The following is a 14,117-nucleotide window of genomic DNA, read 5'->3' as shown; positions in this document are numbered from 1 at the left end:
CCTTTTTATGTTGTAGAGTTCACAGCGCGTTCTTCTTTCCTCAGAATGTACCAATCTGTTGATTTGTCCACTCCTAATGTTGCTGCTATCTCTTTGATGGATTTGTTTAGTTTTTGAAGCCTTACAATGGCCTTTTTCACTTGCATGGACAGCTCCTTTGATTGCATGATGTAGGTGCACAGCAATAGATTCCAAATGCAAATACCACACTTAGAATCAACTCCAGACCTTTTACCTGCTTAATTGATGAAGAAATAATGGAGTAGCCCACACCTGGCCATGAAACAGCATTTGATTCAATTGTCCAATTACTTTTGGCCCCCCTTGAAAAAAGACTCCCAGCTCATCCCCCAATCGCCTGGAACCGTGCAGCTGGAAGTGATATGAAGCTGTGAAGCAGGGAGTACAGCAAAAGGGCAGGATTGCAGGGGCTACAGTGTCAGGTACAGATTGCAGGGGGGTACAGTGGTGGGACAGATAAGGGGGTGCAGTGGTGGGACAGATGAAAAAGGGGGTTACAGAGAGGGACAGAAGAGCAGGGGGGGTGCAGGAATTGGGGCTGTTCTGGGATGTGAAGGCACAGGAATTGGGGCTGTTCCCGAGGAGCAGCGCCGGTCTTTTTTTTTTTTTCTCAATCACTGGCTCAGACTTCTAGCTCCTCCCCCCCTAAACCTGGACCGCACAGCCGCATGAAATCTTGGCAGGAAGTGCAGTGCAGGAAGTGATCTGCAGTGGTGAAGCAGGGAATACAGCAAATAAACAGGTGTCCAGTATCAGGTACAGATGTTCAAGGGGGTACAGTGGTGGGGCAAATAAGAGAGCTACATTGTTGGGCAGATGAGAAGGGGGGTACAATGGTGGGACAGATGAGAAAGGGGGTACAGTGATGGCACAGATAAGAAGAGAGCTACGTTGGTGGGACAGATAAAAAGGGGGTACAGTGATGGGACAGATGAGAAAGCGAGGTACATGAATTGGGGATGATCTAGGATGTGAAAGCACAGGAATTGAGGCTGCTCTAAGGTGTTAAGGGGCAGGAATTAGGGCTGATCTGGAGTGTGAAGGTGCAGGAACTGGGGCTGATATGGAGTGTGAAGACGCAGGAATTGGGGCTGATCTGGAATGTGAAGGTGCAGGAATTGGGGCTGATCTGGAGTGTGAAGGTGCAGGAATTGGGGCTGATCTGTATTGCGAAGGTGCATGAATTGGGGTGGATCTGGAGTGTGAAGGTGCAGGAATTGGGGCTGATCTGTATTGTGAAGGTGCATGTATTGGGGTGGGTGGATCTGGAGTGTGAAGGTGCAGGAATTGGGGCTGATCTGTATTGTGAATGCGCAGGAATTGGAGCTGATCTGGAGTTTGAAGGCGCAGGAATTGAGGCTGATCTGTATTGCAAAGGTGCATGAATTGGGGCTGATCTGGAGTGTGAAGGCGCAGGAATTGAGGCAGATCTGGAGCATTAAGGTGCAGGAATTGGGGCTGATCTGGAGCGTGAATGCGCAGGAATTGGGCTGATTTGGAGTGTGCAAGTGCAGGAATTGGGGCGGATCTGGAGTGTGAAGGTGCAGGAATTGGGGCGGATCTGGAATGTGAAGGTACAGCAATTGGGGTGGATCTGGAGTGTGAAGGTGCAGGAATTGGGGTGGATCTGGAGTGTGAAGGTGCAGGAATTGGGGTGGATCTGGAGTGTGAAGGTGCAGGAATTGGGGCTGATCTGTATTGCGAAGGCGCAGGACTTGGGACTGATCTGGAGTGTGAAGGTGCAGAAATTGGGTTGGATCTGGAGTGTGAAGGTGCAGGAATTGGGGCTGATCTGTATTATGTAAGCGCAGGAATTGGGGCAGATCTGTATTATGAAAGCGCAGGAATTGGGGCTGATCTAGAGTGTGAAGGTGCAGGAATTGAGGCAGATCTTGAGCATTAAGGTGCAGGAATTGGGGCTGATCTGGAACGTGAATGAGCAGGAATTGGGGCTGATCTGGAGCGTGAAGTCGCAGGAATTGGGGAGGATCTGGAGTGTGAAGGCGCAGGAATTGGGGAGGATTTGAGAGAAGTTTATTAGGATGACCTCTATCACCTCACAGTTTATTTCTAGCTGTATATTTTGCAGAAGCCTTTGGCTGGCATATTAATTTCAATGTTACCGTACTTACCTCGCAGCACACAGCTTCTGGTAAGTAACCATTTACTATACCAAAGCTCTAAATTAATTTCTCATTATTATACAAGTAGTTCACAACATTTACTTTATAAACATTCCTTTTTGTGACAGAGTGTGAAGTTGCTATTCCCCTTTTGTATTTATATGTATGTATTTGTATATGTATGTACAGTATGTGTATATGTATGTATATATGTGTGTGTGTGTGTGTGTGTGTGTGTATATATATATATATATATATATATATATATATATATATATATACACAGTTGTGTTCAAAATAATAGCAATCAGACATTACTAGCCTGATCAATCACTGTTTTTGGTAGAAATGATATTTCTACATGGCAAATAATTTACTAGCAGGTGTACTAGAGTAATAGAAACCCAACAGACCCAACAGTCATGACATGCATGCTGCTGATTCTGTGTAATTGAATCACTAATTGAAAGGGGCATGTTCAAAATAATAGCAGTGTGGAGTTCTATTAGTGAGGTCATTCATTCTTTGAAAAACAGGTGGCAATTATTGCCCTTATTTAAGGAAGGAAGGCAGCAAATATTGTACATGCTGGTTACAGTGCATTTCTCTCTGAAATTCTGAGGAAAATGGGTCATTCCAGACATTGTTCAGAAGAACAGCGTACCTTGATTAAAAAGTTGATTGAAGAGGGGAAAACATATAAAGAAGTGCAGAAAATGATAGGCTGCTCAGCTAATATGATCGCAAATGCTTTAAAATGGCAATCAAAACCTGAAAGATGTGGAAGAAAGCGAAAAACTACCATTCGAATGGATAGAAGAATAGCCAAAATGGCAAGGACTCAGCCAACAATCAGCTCCAGGAAGATCAAAGAAGGTGTAAAGTTACCTGTGAGTACTGTTACAATTAGAAGACGTCTATGTGAAGCCAAGCTATCTGCAAGAAGCCCCGGCAAAGTCCCACTGTTGAAAAAAAGACATGTGCTGAAGAGGTTACAATTTGCCAAAGATTGTTCTTTTTGGGTCTAGTGGCCGGAGACAGTTTGTCAGACGACCCCCAAACACTGAATTCAAGCCACAGGACACTGTGAAGACAGTGAAGCATGGTTGCGCAAGCATCATGATATGGGGATGTTTCTCATACTACGGTGTTGGGCCTATTTATCGCATACCAGGGATCATGGATCAGTTTGAATACATCAGAATACTTGAAGAGGTCATGCTGCCTTATGCTGAAGAGAAAATGCCCTTGAAATGGGTGGTCCAACAAGACAACGACCCCAAACACACCAGTAAACGTGCAACATCTTGGTTCCAGACCAACAAGATTGACGTTATGGAGTGGCCAGCCCAATCCCCGGATCTTAATCCAATAGAAAACTTGTGGGGTGACATCAAAAATGCAGTTTCTGAGGCAAAACCAAGAAATAGAGAAGAACTGTGGAATGTAGTCCAATCATCCTGGGGTGGAATACCTGTTCACAGGTGCCAGAAGTTGGTTGACTCCATGCAACACAGATGTACAGCAGTTCTCAGAAACAGTGCTTATACAACTAAATATTCATTAAGTGATTCAAAGGAAATCAAAATCTTCAAACATTTTTCAGTTTATATAGTGAATGAGTTTGTAAAGAAGAATACAAACACTGCTATTTTTTTTGAACAGTCTAATATTCACTTTTCTTCAATTTTTGTAGAGGAACAACACAAATTTGATATATTTTCCTTCATGTTTTGATTTGGAATAGAATGTGTAGTGTTCCCAATGCATTTGTGTGTATGGAAATAATAGCTATTAGAAGGATTTTGAGCTGTATTCACTTTTTTCAACACACTGCTATTATTTTGAACACAACTGTATATATTTGGCACTCTCAATTTCAGCACACTATACTCAAAAGGTTGCCTACCCCTGGGCTAGAGGGACTTATCAAATACATGTAACCAGTGGTTCATGCTAGTGCTCACTAGAATTGCTACATTGTATCTCTTGCTACAGAGATGTTTGTATTTCTGTGACTCCTCAGCTCCATCTGTTTTACTACTCCCATAATAAAACATTCATTCAGAAGTGAAAATACATTAGTTTTTGGCCAATTCACACAGAGCGAATGTGCATGCAGATTCACTGTATGAATGGCTATGTGATTTTTATATATATATATATATATATAATATATAATTTACTAAAATCAGTCAGACTAAGAAAAAATAAGCAAAAGTCAGTGAATCAGTCTTAAATTACGCTGATTGTCACATTAGTGATTCTTTTTCTGGTGACAATATCAGGATCACTAGCACTCAGCTGCGTCTATGGTGTCACTACCTTGCTGGCTGAACCAGCAATCTGTTACTACATCAATGCTCTTTCTTCAGCCTATGAAGGATGGATGCCGCAAGCAGCAGGTTATTTGCCACCAGCATTAAGACCGTTAATGTGACACATCTATAAGCCTGCAAAAATTATAATAATTAAAGACCAAATATTCAGATCTCTGCATAGGTCCATTTGTGACGTGTTCTCCATTAAATCCGGCCTCTGGATCCACTCTGCTTTGAAAAGTTAACGAAATGTGTAAAAACATGACCTGTGCTATGTTCTGGTGTGAGAAGCCTTGCCATGCCAATCCCATGCTGGACAAGGCAGCACTGATAAAACATCCTCTTATAAGGGCTCTTTCACACAGACGTTCTGATCGGGTCCGCCTGCCTGTTTTCAGGTGGACCTGATCAGAACCTCCATTCTCTATGGGGCAGCGGGTATAAACAGAGAGGTGTCCATTTACACCCGCCAACATTCGATCTGATCCACCAAAAAGGGATGGATGGGGATCCAATTCCCCTTCCGTCCGTCGGATGAAAATAGACAGGTGGTCCGTTTTCATCCGACCGCCCAGTGAGGAGAGCAAGCTGTATCTATGTCTGCTCTGCAGCAGCGGAACAGACACAGAGCTGTCATCCGCTTGCTCACCAGGGATCAGCGGAGAGATCCCCCGGCTGAGCAAACAGATCCACTAAACGGGTCCGCTTTGTGTGAAAGGACCCTTAAGTCCTGGTTAGCTGACCAAGTTGTGTAAGATCAGTAATCGTCTTCTTTTCAGATCTAATATGTGTCAACACTCTCAACAGATTTTATAAGCACTGATGGCAACATACAGTCAGGTCCATAAATATTGGGACCTCGACACAATTCTAACATTTTTGGCTCTATACACCACCACAATGGATTTGAAATGAAACGAACAAGATGTGCTTTAACTGCAGACTGTCAGCTTTAATTTGAGGGTATTTACATCCAAATCAGGTGAACGGTGTAGGAATTACAACAGTTTGCATATGTGCCTTCCACTTGTTAAGGGACCAAAAGTAATGGGACAGAATAATAATCATAAATCAAACTTTCACTTTTTAATACTTGGTTGCAAATCCTTTGCAGTCAATTACAGCCTGAAGTGTGGAACGCATAGACATCACCAGACGCTGGGTTTCATCCCTGGTGATGCTCTGCCAGGCCTCTACTGCAACTGTCTTCAATTCCTGCTTGTTCTTGGGGCATTTTCCCTTCAGTTTTGTCTTCAACAAGTGAAATGCATGCTCAATCGGATTCAGGTCAGGTGATTTACTTGGCCATTGCATAACATTCCACTTCTTTCCCTTAAAAAACTCTTTGGTTGCTTTTGCAGTATGCTTTGGGTCATTGTCCATCTGCACTGTGAAGCGGCGTCCAATGAGTTCTGAAGCATTTGGCTGAATATGAGCAGATAATATTGCCCGAAACACTTCAGAATTCATCCTGCTGCTTTTGTCAGCAGTCACATCATCAATAAATACAAGAGAACCAGTTCCATTGGCAGCCATACATGCCCACGCCATGACACTACCACCACCATGCTTCACTGATGAGGTGGTATGCTTAGGATCATGGGCAGTTCCTTTCCTTCTCCATACTCTTCTCTTCCCATCACTCTGGTACAAGTTGATCTCGGTCTCATCTGTCCATAGGATGTTGTTCCAGAACTGTGAAGGCTTTTTTAGATGTCGTTTGGCAAACTCTAATCTGGCCTTCCTGTTTTTGAGGCTCACCAATGGTTTACATCTTGTGGTGAACCCTCTGTATTCACTCTGGGGAAGTCTCCTCTTGATTGTTGACTTTGACACACATACACCTACCTCCTGGAGAGTGTTCTTGATCTGGCCAACTGTTGTGAAGGGTGTTTTCTTCACCAGGGAAAGAATTCTTCGGTCATCAACCACAGTTGTTTTCCGTGGTCTTCCGGGTCTTTTGGTGTTGCTGAGCTCACCGGTGCGTTCCTTCTTTTTAAGAATGTTCCAAACAGTTGTTTTAGCCATGACAAATGTTTTTTCTATCTCTCTGATGGGTTTGTTTTGTTTTTTCAGCCTAATGATGGCTTGCTTCACTGATAGTGATAGCTCTTTGGATCTCATCTTGAGAGTTGACAGCAACAGATTCCAAATGCAAATAGCACACTTGAAATGAACTCTGGAACTTTTATCTGCACATTGTAATTGGGATAATGAGGAAATAACACACACCTGGCCATGGAACAGCTGAGAAGCCAATTGTCCCATTACTTTTGGTCCCTTAACAAGTGGGAGGCACATATGCAAACTGTTGTAATTCCTACACCGTTCACCTGATTTGGATGTAAATACCCTCAAATTAAAGCTGACAGTCTGCAGTTAACGCACATCTTGTTTGTTTCATTTCAAATCCATTGTGGTGGTGTATAGAGCCAAAAATGTTAGAATTGTGTTGATGTCCCAATATTTATGGACCTGACTGTACATTCATCAATAGGCTCTGTCCAAGATGCTGGCTATTTAAAGTATATGCAAACTCTTGGGCCCCTTCCAGATTGGGTGGACTCCGCCAGCTCAGTGGGGATCTGTCCCTGATCCCAGTTGAACAGGAAAATGGTCAGGTCTGTGTCTGCACCGCTTATGTAGAGTGGACACAGACACAGCCTGCTCTACTGTGTGGGCAGTTGGATGTAAATGTACCTGTAAGCCATGTACAGGGGTGGGCTCCCCAGGATACAGTGAAGTCACGAACAAGGAAAGCAGCCCCAACACCAGCTTTTGCCACAACAGAATTTTACTTAGATGTGGCAAATAAACACAACCACAAATTCTGGAAACATACAATAAATTTACATACACCCAGCCCAAAGGCTGAGACCCTTGTGCTGCACAGCACGGCGCCTTCTGAGGGATGAAGGTAGAAAGTGAAGTAATGTATCTACTGGTGGGCACAACTAAGCTGCCACACCTTACCTGTTATTACCCTAAAAGAGCAGGAATCAGTGTATGGGTGTATGGTATGGGCTAGCCTGCGGTGCAGCACAACAGCTTACAATATTACACAAATCTACAGTATTCCCTCTCCCATACCTAGTCCTATAGCACATGCCTGAGTATTCCTTCTGAGCAAAATGCCAGTCTGGCTTGAGTTTGTGGGATTTTATCAGCTCTCCAATGTGAAATGCCACTTTAAGTTGTGGAGTCCTTCCAATAATCAGTAACAACACATGTGGCCTGACACAGAGACCCTAACTAACTATAGGCCTGGACTCAGTCTCAAGGCGCCAACATTGAAATGAGGTGCATGCACGATGTTACCGGCCCGGGTCTGCTTTTCATCCGCTGGTGACTCTAAACAGAACAAATGTCTCTCCAACAAGCATGCGGTCTTGCCGTATATGTTGTTTAGTTACTCTGCACTCATCAGCCTTCCTGGCAGCAATCTCATCAGCATTCCTGACAGCAATCTCATCAGCTTCACTCAGCTCACACGGCCCCTTCATTCAGCATCATCCAAAACATGGCTGCAGTCTCCTCTTCCTGTTCACTAAACTCCAACTCTGAGTGCAAAACCCCACCTGTTCATGAATATACAAATATCTATGCAGTCTGAGCCTGTGTTAGAAAAACAGTGACATCTTGTGGCTAAACCACAGAATGTCAGTCAAAACATTAATTTACTTCCACACAAACAGTGTTCAAACAATGAGAGCTGTTTCCCCATCTCACATACCGTCTGTCCGTTTACACCTGACTGCCATTCAATCCAACATGCTAGATGGATGGGGAATGTATCCCCATCAGTTGTTAATGGATCGGATTGGACACATGTCCGTTTACACCCACTGTTCCATAGAGGACAATGGAGAGTCTGATTGGGTCTGCCCGAACGGCAGACCTAATCGGTCTACTCATGTATCCAATCCATTACATTTAAAATAGATATAAAAGTCTGTCTGTGTTTGTGTGTGTATATATGTATGTATATATAAAAATTGAAGGAACAGTTTTTAATCAGAGTATAGCATCAACTCAAACTCCTGGGATATTGTAGCAGAGAGGGTTGTTAATCAGTTTTAGCTGCTTTGGTGTTAATGAAATTAACAAGTGCACTAGTTGGGCAACAATGAGATAATCTCCAAAACATGAATAGTTTTACAGGTGGAGGCCACTGACATTTTTTTCCTACCCATCTTTTCTGACAGGTTTTCACTAGTTTTGCATTTGGCTAGGGTCAGTGTCACTACTGGTAGCATGAGGTGATAACCGGACCCTGCAGAGGTTGCACAGGCAGTCGAACTCCATCAAAACGTGCCATTGCCAAAAGGTTTGCTGTGTCTCCCAGCACAGTCTCAAGAGCATGGAAGAGATTCCTTTAGGAAGTAAAGGCAGTTACTTTAGGAGAGCTGGGCAGGGCCATAGAAGGTCCTTAAGCCATCAGCAGGACTGTTATTTGCTTCTTTGTGCAAGGAGGAACAGGATGAGCACTGAGAGTGGCCTGAGGGCTCGACTTCCTCTAGTGGGCCCTGTGCTCACTGCCCGACCCCATAGAGTTCGACTGGCATTTTCCATTGAACACCAAAATTGGCAGGTCCACCACTGGCACCCTGTGCTTTTCACAGATAAGAACAGGTTCAACCTGAGCACATGACAGATGTGAAAGGGTCTGGAGAAGCCGTGGAGAACGTTATGCTGCCTGTAACATCGTTCAGCATGACCGTTTTGGTGGTGGGTCAGTGATGATCTGGGGAGACATATCCATGGAGGGACACACAGAACTCTACAAGCTAGACAATGGCACCCTGACTGCCATTAGGATGAAATCCTTGGACCCATTGTCAGACCCTACGCTGGTGCAGTGGGTTCTGGGTTCCTCCTGGTGCATGACAATGCCTGGTCTCATGTGGCGAGAGTATGCAGGCAGTTCCTGGAGGATGAAGGAATTGGTACCATGGAATTGCCCCCATGCTCTCCTGACCTAAATCCAATAGAACACCTCTGGGATATCATGTTTCGGTCCATCTCATGCTGCTAGGTTGCACCTCAGACTGTCCAGGAGCTAAGTGATGCCCTGATCCAGATCTGGGAGGAAATATCCCAGGACAGTAAGGGGTATCCGTGCTTGGTGTGCTACTATGGTCCCCACCAGGGGCGGACTGACAACTCATGGGGCCCCCGGGCAATAGGGGATCATGGGGCCACTGTGTCCTTGCCGAAACTCAAAAAAGCCTATGAAAAAGGTACCAGGGGCATCTCATGGGGCCCCCTACTGACCCCGGGCCCTCGGGCAGTGCCCGAGTTTCCAAATGGTCAGTCCGCCCCTGGTCCCCACCCAATTCCTAAATATGAAATAATGTGAGGAAAATATAAAACAAAATATACAAAAAAGTGATAAAAAAAAACAGTGGTGCTGCTAACACTAATAATGTGTCCTCTAACACACCTAACAGGAATACATACCAGCCATATGGTGCACTACCCCTTAAAATCTCTTGATAAAAAAATAAATAAAATAATATATTTATATCCTAAGTAATTAAATATGTCCTTTACTGAATACTAAAGAAGTCCATAATGGTGTATATAGTCCATTGTCACAAATTTGGGGCTGTGCAAACAAATAACGTGCTGTCCCTCCTTTGAGTGAAAAACTTGCTCACCTTTTATTAGACCTACAAATCAATATAGGTCAAATGCACTGTGTTAATTAGTGATATTAATTCAGACCAACTCTTTCATCCAGACTCTCCTTGATGGCTCCAAAGATGTGGAGAATGCGCTCAAACAAAAAAAAATATACATTTCATAGTGCAACACCGTATGACTACTATAAAGTGAATAACCTACTATAAAGTGAATAACAAAAGTGTAGTAAAAATGTGCCCATCCAACCAAAATATCGCATTCTCCACATCTTTGGTGCCATCAAGGACAGTCTGGATGGAAGAGTTGGTCTGAATTAACCAGTTGCCGACCGCAGATAGCCGAATGACAGCTACACTGCGGCCAGCCAGTTCTGGGAGGCCGTCATATGACATCCCCCCAGAACGCGCACTCCTGCCCAGGGGCGCACACCCGGTGATCTCCGTGATTGCTGTGTCCTACGGACACAGCAGATCACGTGGTGTGGTAAAAGGCCAATCACAGCAGCCTTTTACCACATGATCAGCCGTGTCCAATGACACGCTGATCACCGGGAAATGCAATTGCCGGTTCTCGGCTGCACTTTCCTCACGCTGTCAGAGCGAGAATCGGCAGTTGTCAGAGCAGGGATTGGCACCGATCATCAGGGCACTGATGATCAGTGCCCTGATGATCGTTGCCCAGCAGTGCCACCCACCAGTTCCGCCCACCTGTGCCCACCAGTGCAGCCCAGCAGTGCTGCCAGTTAGTGCCCAGCAGTGCTGCCAGTCAGTGTCCAGCAGTGCCGCCAGTCAGTGCCACCTATCAGCTCATCAGTGCCACCTATCCATGCCACCTCATTAGTGCTGCCTATCAGTGCCGCCTATCAGTGCAGACTCATCAACACACATCAGTGAAGGAGAAAAATTACCTGGTTGCAAAAGTTTATAATAGAAACAAAGAAATTTTTTTTTCAAATTTCTTCCTTTTTATTGCTTATAGCGCAAAAAGTAAAACACCCAGCAGTGAGCAAATACCACCAAAAGAAAGCTCTATTTGTGAGAAAAATGGGTATAATGTTGCATGACCACATAATTGTCATTCAAAGTGTGACAGCGCTGAAAGCTGAAAATTGGCCTGGTAAGGAAGGGAGTATAAGTGCCCGGTAGGCAAATGGTTAATATCACTGATTAACATAGTGCATTTGACCTATATTGATTTGTAGGTCTAATCACAAGGTGAGCAAATTTTTCACCTAAAGGAGGGACAGCACGTTATTTGTTTGCACAGCCCCAAATTTGTGACAATGGACTATATACACCATTATGGACTTTTTTTGTATTCACTAATGGACATATTTAATTATTTAGGATATATATATATATTTATTTTTTTTCTTTTTAATGTTATTTATTTTTATGAAGAGGTTTTAAGGGGTAGTGCACCACATGGCTGGTATGAATACCCCAGGGCACCATCCGTCGCCTCATTAGGAGCATACCCCGACATTGTCAGGCATGCATACAAGCACATGGGGGCCATACAAACTACTGAGTACCATTTTGAGTTGCTGCAATGAAATTTCAGCAAAATGGACTAGCCTGCTGCATCATTGTTTCACTTTTCTTGGGAGGGGGGATTTTGAATTCAGTCCTCTGTAGGTTGATCATTTTCATTTCCACAAAATGGTGGGGCATCCTTACATTTCTAACACATTACATACTCTATATCAGTATAGATATCCAGCATGATATTTTCCCCATTTTTTTTTAGCTGTGTGTATGTATATACAGTGTGTGTGTGTATGTATGCATGTATGTATGTGTGTGTGTATGTATATACAGTGTGTGTATGTGTGTGTATATATATATATATATATATATATATATACATACATACACACACACACTGGGTAAAATAAGTATTGAACATGTCACCATTTTTCTCTGTAAATATATTTCTAAAGGTGGTATTGACATAAAATTTTCACCATGTCATACATACAAAGAGACCAAAACAAATAAGTTCAGAAATTAAGCTATGTGTAGTAAAATGGAATGGCACAGGGAAAAAGTATTGAGCACATGAAGAAAAGGAGGTGCAAAAAAAGGCATGGAAAGCCAAGACACCAAAATCGATCAGTAATTAGAAAGCAATCCTGCCCCTTGTCAGTGCAAATTAATATCAGCTGGTTCAGTCTCAACTGATGGCCTATAAAAAGGTGTCTCATTACCAATGTGTCACACAAGAAACATCTCATGATTGATAAAAGCAAAGAGCTCTCTCAAGACCTTTACAATCTTGTTGTTGCAAAATATACTGATGGCATTGGTTTCAGAAGGATTTCTAAACTTTTTAATGTTCCAGTGAGTACTGTTGGGGCCATAATCTGGAAGTGGAAAGAACATCATTTTATCATAAAATGCCCACGACCAGGTTCTCCTCGCAAGATTTCTGACAGAGGAGTGACAAGAATTATCAGAAGAGTTGTCTAAGAGCCAAGGACCACTTGTGGAGAGCTTTGGAAAGACCTGGAATTAGCAGGAACAATTGTTTCAAAGAAAACAAGAAGTAATGCACTCCACCGCCATGGCCTGTATGCATGCTCACCACAAAAGACTCCATTGTTGCTAAACTTTAAATGAGCTTGAACATGCTTTTTTTTTTTTGCTACACAACATTTAGGTAAGCCTGTGAAATACTGGGAGAATATAGCCTGGTCATATGAGACCAAAATTGAACTCTTTGGATGCCACAATATATGCCATGTTTGGAGGTCAAATGAGCATCACCCCAAAAACACCATCCCAACAGTGACGTTTGGAGGAGGGAACATCATGGTGTGGGGCTGTTTTTCCGCCTACGGTACTGGCAAACTTCCTTCATGTTATTGAAGGAAATAAATATGTGCTGCCATCTACCAGGATGATGAAGATGAAACGAGGGTGGACATTTTAGCAAGACAATGATCCCAAACTCAAATCCACGAAAACTCAATTGATTTCAAAGAAAGAAAATAAAGCTGCTAGAATGGCCCAGCCAATCACCTGACTTGAATCCAATAGAAAAACTATGGAAAGAACTAAAGATCAGAGCTCATAGACGAGGCCCACAGAACCTTCAAGATTTGAAGACTGTGTGTGGAAGAATGGGCCAAAATCACACCTGCGCAATGCATGCGTCTAGTTTCTCCATACAGGAAGCATCTTGAAGCTGTCATTACCAACAAAGGATATTGTACGAAGTATTAAATACATTTCAGTTAGCGTGTTCAATACTTTTTCCCTGTGTCATTCCATTTTATTACACATAAGGTAATTTCTGAACTTATTTGTTTTGGTTTCTTTGTATGTATGGATTCTATGGGTTGTTACCGACATGTAAAAATCTCATGTCAATAGTACCTTTTAGAAATCTATTTACTACAAAAAATGGTGACATGTTCAATTCTTATTTTACCCGCTGTGTATATATACGCTATTAATACGGAGTCATGTCAGAGCTTACTGAGCTTCAAGGGCAAATTGTTGGTACCGCTTAGCTGGTGCCTCTGTGACTGAAGTTGCCAATTTGTTTGCCATGTCGCAAGATACAGTATCGAAGGTTATAACGGCATACACAGTTTCCTGGAGAAAGTCGTCTGATTAGCATAACTGTGGTCGATATGGTCAACTGGCCGAAAGAGACAAAAGGATATTGCGCAGGATTGTGACCTGGAATAAGAAAAGGAGTGCTGCAAAAGTGACCGCAGAGCTCAATCTCAGTCCCATAAAGACTGAAATTGAGCTCTACAGACAGATGGCAAAAAAAAAATTGATGGATTATAACCCTCCTTCATCCAGAATGAAAAAGTTTGGGCTTTAGTTTTACTTTAAGCTTAATTGGGGGTTTTTATATAAATTAATATAATACTCCTTTTTTAAATTAGGTAAACATTTTGGAAAAATAATGGCTGCCTTTGGGGAATGACAATAATGCTGATGCTCAAAGGTTAGTTGGTGCTTTTGTTTGTTTTTCATCAGCCCCTTTC

This window comes from Staurois parvus, unplaced genomic scaffold (assembly GCF_062004578.1).
Source record: "Staurois parvus isolate SC_StPar_1 unplaced genomic scaffold, SC_StPar_1.0 ptg000562l, whole genome shotgun sequence".
NCBI lineage: Eukaryota > Metazoa > Chordata > Amphibia > Anura > Ranidae > Staurois > Staurois parvus.
The sequence above is the reverse complement of the archived record's forward strand: the minus strand, read 5'-3'. Positions refer to the sequence as shown.